The sequence below is a fragment of the Salmo salar genome, chromosome ssa20, assembly GCF_905237065.1.
Source record: "Salmo salar chromosome ssa20, Ssal_v3.1, whole genome shotgun sequence".
Taxonomy (NCBI): Eukaryota; Metazoa; Chordata; class Actinopteri; order Salmoniformes; family Salmonidae; genus Salmo; species Salmo salar.
Window position 1 is genome coordinate 17938393 of NC_059461.1, and position 8978 is coordinate 17947370.

Below are 8978 nucleotides of genomic sequence, written 5' to 3' on the forward strand. Positions count from 1 at the left end.
GGAAATGTCTTGTTTAATATATATATATTTTAGCCTTCCCTGTGGCTCAGTTGGTAGAGCATGGTGTTTGCAACGCCAGCATGGTGTGTGCAATGCCAGGGTTGTGGGTCCGATTCCCACGGGGGGCCAGTACAAAAAAACGAAAAAAAAATGCATGAAATGAAATGTATGCATTCACTACTGTAAGTCGCTCTGGATAAGAGCGTCTGCTAAATGACTAAAATGTAAAAAAAAATGTAAATGTAACTTGAGTGCCCTGTTAGGGTCAAGGTGTCTCCACCCTCTCCGAGTTGGGCATCTCCGGCGCGGCCCACGCTTGGATTGCGTCCTACCTGACAGGTCGCTCCTACCAGGTGGCGTGGCGAAAATCTGTCTCCGCACCATGCGCTCTCACCACTGGTGTCCCCCAGGGCTCTGTTCTAGGCCCTCTCCTATTCTCGCTATACACCAAGTCACTTGGCTCTGTCATATCCTCACATGGTCTCTCCTATCATTGCTATGCAGACGACACACAATTAATCTTCTCCTTTCCCCCTTCTGATAACCAGGCGGCGAATCGCATCTCTGCATGTCTGTCAGACATATCAGTGTGGATGACGGATCACCACCTCAAGCTGAACCTCGGCAAGACGGAGCTGCTCTTCCTCCCGGGGAAAGACTGCCCGTTCCATGATCTCGCCATCACGGTTGACAACTCCCTTGTGTCCTCCTCCCAGAGTGCTAAGAACCTTGGCGTGATCCTGGACAACACCCTGTCGTTCTCCACTAACATCAAGGCGGTGACCCGATCCTGTAGGTTCATGCTCTACAACATTCGCAGAGTACGACCCTGCCTCACACAGGAAGCGGCGCAGGTCCTAATCCAGGCACTTGTCATCTCCCGTCTGGATTACTGCAACTCGCTGTTGGCTGGGCTCCCTGCCTGTGCCATTAAACCCCTACAACTCATCCAGAACGCCGCAGCCCGTCTGGTGTTCAACCTTCCCAAGTTCTCTCACGTCACCCCGCTCCTCCGCTCTCTCCACTGGCTTCCAGTTGAAGCTCGCATCCGCTACAAGACCATGGTGATTGCCTACGGAGCTGTGAAGGGAACGGCACCTCCATACCTTCAGGCTCTGATCAGGCCCTACACCCAAACAAGGGCACTGCGTTCATCCACCTCTGGCCTGCTGGCCCCCCTACCTCTGAGGAAGCACAGTTCCCGCTCAGCCCAGTCAAAACTGTTCGCTGCTCTGGCACCCCAATGGTGGAACAAGCTCCCTCACGACGCCAGGACAGCGGAGTCAATCACCACCTTCCGGAGACACCTGAAACCCCACCTCTTTAAGGAATACCTAGGATAGGATAAAGTAATCCTTCTAACCCCCCCCCCCCCTTAAAAGATTTAGATGCACTATTGTAAAGTGGTTGTTCCACTGGATATCATAAGGTGAATGCACCAATTTGTAAGTCGTTCTGGATAAGAGCGTCTGCTAAATGACTTAAATGTAATGTAATGTAATGTAATGTGTCAAGGATCAGGGCTGCCAGAGATCTCCTATATGGAGGAGTTGAAGGGGCAAGAGGCAACAGTGTTGAAGATATGGCAGTGGATGAATTGCAATCAGTTGCCAGTGTTCTAAGTAAATCGGGTGATCTGGATACACTCATTGTGAGGAAGGTGGATTTTGGGGCATTTATAGCCACAGTGATTAATTGTGCAGCGCAAGTGTCTAAGAGGTCCAAGTTACTGGATATATCTGCAGCCGAAAAGTTTTTGGGGCTCCAAGAATTCACAGCAGAAACACTACAAGGACTTTTGTCACAAGGAAATGTCCTGCCCTCACAGAAGGCTTCTGAGCCTGTGTTAGGACCTGATTAGAATGAGGTTTTTACAGAAAAGCAGGTTTATTTTGTTTAGTTAATTTATTTTTTTGGTAGTTAGTATGATATTTTATTTTTACCCAAATGTTTTTCCTTTTTTGGGATCCTTATTATTCATCCGCACAGTAGGTGGGAGAATGCACATTTAATTGTTGCGAACGCCATTACTCCATAGAAGAAGTACAATTTCGAATAATCTGGGAATGGAAAATGTTGCAACTGAGGTTTTTACAGAAAAGCAGGTTGATTTTATTTGGTTGATCAGTTTTTGGGTAGTTAGTATGATATTTTATTTTTACCCCCCCCAAAAAATATTTTGGGATTATTATTATCCACCCGTACACTAGGTGGCGGAATGCACATTTCATTGTTGCAAACGCCGTTATACCATAGAAGAAGTTGTTCTATAGCGCAATCGCTGGAAAAAATGACCTCCCCCCAAAATAGAATGAAAAGCAGAGATAAATCAACCGAGAAAGAGGACATGGGATTTGGAGACAAAGTGTTTTGACGACGCGTTGTCAAGGTGGCATATATTTCTACAGGTCGCAGAAACGAGACTGGAAAAGTGAGAGTTTTCATTGGCTGTGTATATTTTAGGCTAGTACAGGCTGATGGTTTGAGTGAGAAGTAATGTTGCGCGTGGACACACTGTCAGATTATTGTTGAAACGTCTAGTAGACGTCTATAGCCTAACGTAACCGAGAAAGCCTTTTTCGCAGAAGGTTAGGATAATTAACGTAGCAGGTTAGAAGACTGAGGTTAAGGTTATGCAAAGGGTTAGCGAAAAATCACTGTATCGAAGTGGTGTGAAGGGTGTGTCCCTAATGTAACCACGTAGGGTAGGGTAAAGACAACCCATCATAGCCATTACGGTAAAATAGGCAATCAAACACGAATCACTCATTAATGCAAGTCATCAAAATAATTATTTATTAAATACTGTCCATTAGTACGAAATCAACCATAAAAATAAATGAAATAAAACTAAATCATTTATGCTTTTAAACTACCAATCAAGTTTCCATGATTGAATTCCCCCCTATTTAAATGTCATCCTATTTTCTCACTGTCTTTCCAGATATCAGCACAAATGTGATGAGTTGGAGGTGCAACAACAAGGACTTCTCCTCTCAGTCTTTTACTGTTGAGAAGGACAGGGGGCTCTATTTAAAGTGCTCGCTGGCCCAGAAGGAGGATGAGCTCACAGACCTGTCAGAGCAACTGGGGGGACTGCAGCTCCGTCAACTCCGCCAAGAGTTGCAGGAGAACAAGGACAAGCTCACCTTTGAGAACATGGTTCTTGGTGAGATAAAGAACCTTGATACCACATCATCCCATTCACATGATCCACCACCAGGCTTTTATTTCAAACCAGCTCCAACCATACCTGATCCTGTGGTTTGAATTCAAGATTAATAAACGTTGATCATTTCATTGTATTACTCCTCACTCCATCCCCATGCAGCGGGTAAGCCGGAAGCGCCGGAGGAGTCCCGTGTGCAGAAGGAGGAGCTGATGGCCCGCCTGGAGGAGCAGCTCGGGAAGTAGAGACAGGAGCATCACACAGTCAACTACAGCCTAGAGAGGAAGGCCATACTGGACAGCGACAGGTCAATGCCATAGAGACACTGAGTGTACAAAACATTAAGAACACCTGCTCTTTCCATGACAGACTGACCAGGTGAATCCAGGTGAAAGTTATGATCCCTTATTGATGTCATTTGTTAAATCCAGGGGAACCCTGCTCTAGACTAAGGGATGCAGTAGCAAGTGGCAGCTGAGTTCCGGCGCATGTCGGACAGGAATATGCCAGAGACGACCATAATGTATCTGTGACAGCCCAGCTCAGCCGGCTGTCGGACAAGAGCAAGCAGCTGCCAGAGAAGAACAAGGACCTGAAGGAGAGAGAGAAACTGATCTGCAGAGAGCTGGAGACCCTGGAGCCCCCGTTCAACAAGATGACCCGCAAGAGCCTCGGCAACCAGAGGGGGGTGTGTGTGAGGGAGAGTGCATGATTTCTGTGGCTCAGTTGGTAGAGCATGGTGTTTGCAATGCCAGGGTTGTGGGTTCGATTCCCACAGGGGCCCAGTACAAAAAACAAAAAAAATGCATGAAATGTATGCACTCACTACTGTAAGTTGCTCTGGATAAGAGCGTCTGCTAAATGACTAAAATGTAAATTTCAGTGAATTGACACCGCCGCATGATAATATCGGGGCCTCTCTGAAGTCTGATCTGACCACTGACTAGTTACCTTCCTCTCTTCTTGAGCTATGCCAGGGTTCAGGAGGACCATATTGCACTGCTGGGAGAGATGCATGCCCTAAGGTCTGATGATTCCATTCAGAATCAAATTTGACTCCAGAGTTCCTGTGCTCTACATCAAGGGTGCCCAATTTTGGTCCTGGAGGGTCGCAGTCTCTGCTAGTTTTGTTCCTTGTCATTCAGTGATTGTTCTCTGAGCAGTCAGTGTAATGAATTTATCAATGCCTTTGAGAACCCAAAATTAGTAGGATTTCAGCACTGTACACCCCGACTGTACATGATACAATTTGTATTTTGCCTGGCTAACTGACGTTGATATGTAAGAAAGATATATCTTATTCATGTCAGACAAAAATGATTGATTCAGCCTGACATTTAAATGTCAGGTGCTCCCTCAGTAATTGTTGTTACATGAATGCCTTAAATGCCAGCAACAAGTGAGAGATGTGTTCAAATAACATTCTCACAAGATCTATTGAACTTCAATGGAACTCATGCATGGAACTCTGTGAAAAAGTCTGATTCCTGGTTTTTGTTTTCAACCCAATTTATATTGAATAACTAAATTAGGAATTAACCCCAACCCTCTGTGCTCCTACAGGCAGGAGCAGGCCTCAGTGTTGGAGGAGCTGGGCCTAGGCAGACAGGCTGGGAAGAGAGCTGGAGGAGGAGAGGGACGTGAGAGGACCGCTGGAGACCATCTAACAGGCAGCTGCCTTCACCCTCAAACTTGTCCTCAAGAAAAATAAGTGATGGGAATGAAAATTATAGCAGTGTAAGCATTGCGTTTATGTAGATAATCGTCTATGGAACCAGATGATGCAGAAGCTGTTGACTGTGTTGGACAGTGCTGCTCTGATGGCAAAATGGCCTGCCATGAAGGACTTCAACCCAGAGGGAGACTCCCTCCACAAGTTCAAGATCGGCCCTGGCCCAGAGAGGTACTGGAGACTGCACATATACTGCTCGCCTAGCATCCAATTCAAGTGTAATTCCACTGTAAGCTAGTGCACTAGTAGCCATTGTGCAGGTTGAGAAGAGAGGGACAAAATTCACTGACATTAGCATATAGTCTTGGAGAAAGCTGTCAATAGAGGACTACAGCAGAATAGTTTTATGCAGCTAATTATTAAATAGAAATGACTGTTCATGGGTTTTCTATGGTGCAAGAGTTAGAATATTGTTGCCACATGGCATACTGATCAAGAAACTCAACATGTGTATCTAGATCACTATGTTTCTCAAATGGCATGCATACCGGTCTCCTACAGTGCATACGTGTCTCCTACAGTGCATACGTGTCTCCTACAAGTATTCAGACCCCTTCACGTTTTCTACGTTAGTCTAATTCTCCCATCTCCACACAGGGGCTCTGGAGCTCTGTCTGAGTGGCCATCGGGTTCTTGGTCACCGCCATGACCAAGGCCCTTCTCCCCCGATTGCTCAGTTTTGCCGAGTGGCCAGCTCTAGGAAGAGTTATGGGTGGTTCCAAACATCTTCCATTTAAGAATGATGGAGGCCACAGTGTTCTTGGGGACCTTCAGTGCTGCAGACATGTTTTGGTACCCTTCCCGAGATCTGTGCCTCGACACAATGCTGTCTCAGAGCTCTCCGGACAATTTCTTCGACCTCGGGGCTTGGTTTTTGCTCTGACATGCACTGTCAACTGTGGGAGCTTATATAGACAGGTGTGTGCCTTTCCAAATCATGTTCAATCAATTTAATTTACTACAGATGGACTCCAAGTTGTAGAAACATCAAGGATGATCAATAGAAACAGGATGCACCTGAGCTCAATTTCAAGTCTCATAGGAAAAGGGTTTGGATACTTATATAAATAAGGTATTTCTGTTCTTTAGTTTTTATAAATTTGCTCAAATTAAAAAAAAAAAAACAGTTTGCTTTGTCATTATGGGGCATTGTGTGTAGATTGCTGAGATTTTACTTAAAAAAAATATATATATTTTTTAGTATAAGGCTGTAACGTAACAGAATGTGGGAAAAAGTCAAGGGGTCTGAATACTTTTTGAATACTATGTACATGCTCCAGATCATCAGGGCCTCTTTGCTCCCTCTCAAGGCCACCACACACCTGTGTCACTTCAAGACAGGAGTCATGGGCCTTAAACCGTGTTGTACGCCCAACTACAACCACATCCTGTCCAAGATGGGACCCCTCTCCAAGAGCACCTGCCTTCAACTTCATAGGTCATTGAGCTGCATTTTATGCTGCTGTTTTTATGCTTGTCAAAAATACTATTTATTTATTTTATTAGTAAATGCAATAAATGTCCTCAGTGTATGTTGTAGCTTATTTACAGTAGATGCTGAGTAGGTGATTTTTGTTGTATTAATTGAAAGATAGGAAATATATATTTTTAAATGTAGTGTATTTTTTTGGGTCAACTTTGGTTTAATATATCAAATTTGTGTCAATGTCTTGTTAACCATAGCCTGGAAACCCCCACCGCCCTAGAAGAGGACTAGTCCGTCCAAACCCCTCTGGTCCAGAGTGGCTCCTCTGCTGGGTGACCCTCCCAGAGGGAGTCTGTTTACCCCCCACAGACCCACCCCAATCAGGGGTAGCCCCGCTGAACCCATCCTGAGAGAGGCAGGACTGGGCTTCAAACCCCTTTTTTAATGGGACATTTTCAACAGAAAATAAATAGTGCTACTTGGTTATGCAAAAAAAATGTCACTTATACATTTTATTTTTCAGCCACTAGGTGGCAGCAACTATACTTAGAATATGTTCTACTGAGTCTGACAAAGATCTGCCACTAAACAGTTTTCTAGAGAAAGCAATCAAAAGTTATTTTGTTTTGAGTTATTTAAAGAATGTAGCCAAAAAAATAAACATCAGAAATGTGTACTCAAAAGATGAAGACCTACTGTAGCACAGCCATTGTCCACATACTAAATCCAATATGTAGTTCATGAAGTAATAAACAGCCAGTGCTTGAGAAGAAAATACTTACTGAACTATATACTAGGTTCAATGGTTGTTGTGGGGACAGAATGTGGTCTGTTGTACTGAATATCTTCACAGCTCCCAAGTGGCGCAGCGGTCTAAGGCACTGCATCTCAGTGCTAGAGGTGTCACTGCAGACCCTGGTTCGTATCCAGGCTGTATTACAACCGGCCATGATTGGGAGTCCCTTAGGGCAGTGCATAATTGGCCCAGCGTCGTCCGGGTTTGGCTGGTGTAGGCCGTCATTGTAAATAAGAATTTGTTCTTAACTGACTTGCCTAGTTAAATAAAATAAACAACTGTAAGTACATAAAGTGGTATTTGACATTGTCATGGTCTCCATAATGCAAAGTCTGAGGATTTTTTTAAAAGTGACACTACGGGACCCCAGATGATGTGAAATAATGGTGCTTGTTTTCTGACAATGTTCACATCTTTATCGTATTAAAGCTTTGTGACTGGATGCATGTGAAGAAGGGATTGTGGATGGGGGACATTTCAATATTATCTTTTTGTGAGCCTATTGCTAACCTTTTGTCACTACTACCCTGTTTTTCACTGTCTTAATTGAAAGCTATTTTCTTGATGCCTTTACCCATCAAAGCTAGTTGAAAATATCTCCCTAAATGAATCAGTGTCTGATTTATAGGGACATGTCTTCTCATAGACTATCAAAAGATATCAGACAGTAACTCCCTTTTATTGGTGTGATTTATCACTTTCCTCTCTGCAGTAATTCTCAGGTGAATGTACTTGTCTTCTCAACCCCTGAAAATAGATTATTTATCTCTTTAAGTGTGCCAATGAGGTTTTGCGAATCCACTGTAGAGGTTTCTGTGCTGGATCCACCCCTTGCCCCGGCTATTAAAATGGATCCTGAAAAGTTAAACATATTGGCACATTGTGCTTCTTGGAGCCGCCTAGGTGCAACTAGAGCTTGAAGGAAAACAGATGTTTTGTCTGAGCTGGCCCATGTCCTCATTTATTATTCCCATTCAACAGCACTGACAGACCCCTCAGTTTCTGCTAAAAGGCAGTCAGTCTGCATCTGAAATGGCCCCTTATTCCCTATATGCACTAATTTACCAGTAACCTAGGCTGCGTGCTTTGGTCAAATGTAGTGCAGTAAAAAGGGAATTGGGTGCCAGTTCAGATTCACACTGAGCCATTAGAAGCTGTTATCTAACATTTCAGTGTTTTGAAGTGCTGCTGCCTTATTTTGGGAACAGATGGGGACCTACCATAGCATGGGCATCTATACTAAATGGATGAGTGCCAACTGAACTGCAGTCTAGTGAGACTAAGGCATTGGCATAGCAATCAAGTACATGGTGATATGTTATACAGCGCTCTCCTGTCATGCTTCAATTCTGTACGTGTTCAGTATTAATGATACTTGTATGATGCATGAGTTCAGTGCAGATATTGATTGAATGGAGCAGGTGACTCAGTCTTTACTCTTCAATTAAAAATGTTCCAATGGTCAACGCGTTAGGGTAAGAGCATGGTGCTTGTAGCCTTACACGGAACCCAAACCGGCTGCGCACTTGCGCCATCGTGCATACATTTATTTTGTCCCCCTACACCAAACGCGATCCGACACGCAGGTTAAAATATCAAAACAAACTCTAAACCAATGACATTAATTTGGGGACAGGTCAAAAAGCATTAAACATTTATGGCAATTTAGCTTGCAGTTGCTTGCTAATTTGTCCTATTTAGCTAGCTTGCTGTTGCTAGCTAATTTGTCCTGGGATATAAACATTAGGTTGTTATTTTACCTGAAATGCACAAGGTCCTCTACTCTGACTATTAATTAATGTCGGGGGTCTTATTCTGGTGACGTGACAAATAAAAATAATCTCGCTCTTTTGTC

The 8978-nt window shown here is 44.0% G+C and overlaps 1 long non-coding RNA gene across 3 annotated transcripts; it reads left to right on the forward strand.

Moving 5' to 3' along the window:
- Positions 1-2249: 2249 nt before the first annotated feature.
- LOC106580023 (uncharacterized) lies at positions 2250-8051 on the forward strand. Of its 3 annotated transcripts, XR_001322785.2 has the most exons (7): positions 2250-2431; positions 2945-3169; positions 3332-3476; positions 3601-3857; positions 4733-5072; positions 6212-6339; positions 6585-8049. It is a non-coding gene; the product is annotated as an uncharacterized lncRNA (long non-coding RNA). The 3 variants fall into 3 exon arrangements; XR_001322784.2 differs by having other exon boundaries at positions 3332-3857; positions 6585-8051; XR_006760872.1 differs by lacking the exons at positions 6212-6339; positions 6585-8049 and adding an exon at positions 5499-5613 and having other exon boundaries at positions 3332-3857.
- The last annotated feature ends 927 nt before the right edge of the window (positions 8052-8978 follow it).